Here is an 839-nt window from a genome sequence, read left to right on the forward strand (position 1 = left end):
CAGTAGCAAAAGCATTTCAGTAAGCAATGCAAGATTTACAGCAGAAGATAATATTCAGAAGCTGGTATTTTTCCAGCAGGCATGTATTTTCCAGCAGACATGTAGTTTCCAGCAGATATAATCCAGCAGCAGAGGAACGAGATTCCAGCAAACAGTTACTAATCCAACCCATGACTTGTAACTGAAGCATTTAAAATGGAATCAAGGCTGTTAAATGCAGATTATGACCATTAATAGGGAGCCTAACAGTCAGATTTCGGCCTATAAATAACACTCTCAAACCTCTGAATTGGGTTACACAAATCTTGAGAGTATCACTTGAATTTTCGAGCTAAGAGAGTGCTGATTTTCGAGCAGTAGAACCAGTAGCAAGAACAAGCAGATTTCAGACTTCTACCGAAACATTTTTAGAAAATTACTGTAAGTGAGCTTATGTATAAATATCTTGAAATCCGTTTGATAATTCTGTTTTAAAGTTCAGTTTCTGCATGATTTCTGATATATGATTTTAAAGCACTGAAACTCCCTAGTGAACTAATGGTAGAAATATATATTCTGAACATTTCTGAATTCTGATTCTGATTCTGATTCTGGCCTCACCCCTTAGAGGAGAGAACATATAGGGGACTGATATCAGTTTAGCCATGAAATTCACTAACGTGTTCAGTGCTTACTAATTCTGATTTCTGTTCTGAAACCTGTAAATTCTGAATTCTGATTTCTGTTATGAAATACGAGTTTTCAGTATATTATTGTATTTCTGTTTCTGTATTAAAATGATTTTCGAAAACTGGAGTTATTCCCGCCACTGCTTACTGAGTGACAATCATATCAGCTCA

This window comes from Primulina eburnea, chromosome 12 (assembly GCF_022965805.1).
Source record: "Primulina eburnea isolate SZY01 chromosome 12, ASM2296580v1, whole genome shotgun sequence".
Lineage (NCBI taxonomy): Eukaryota > Viridiplantae > Streptophyta > Magnoliopsida > Lamiales > Gesneriaceae > Primulina > Primulina eburnea.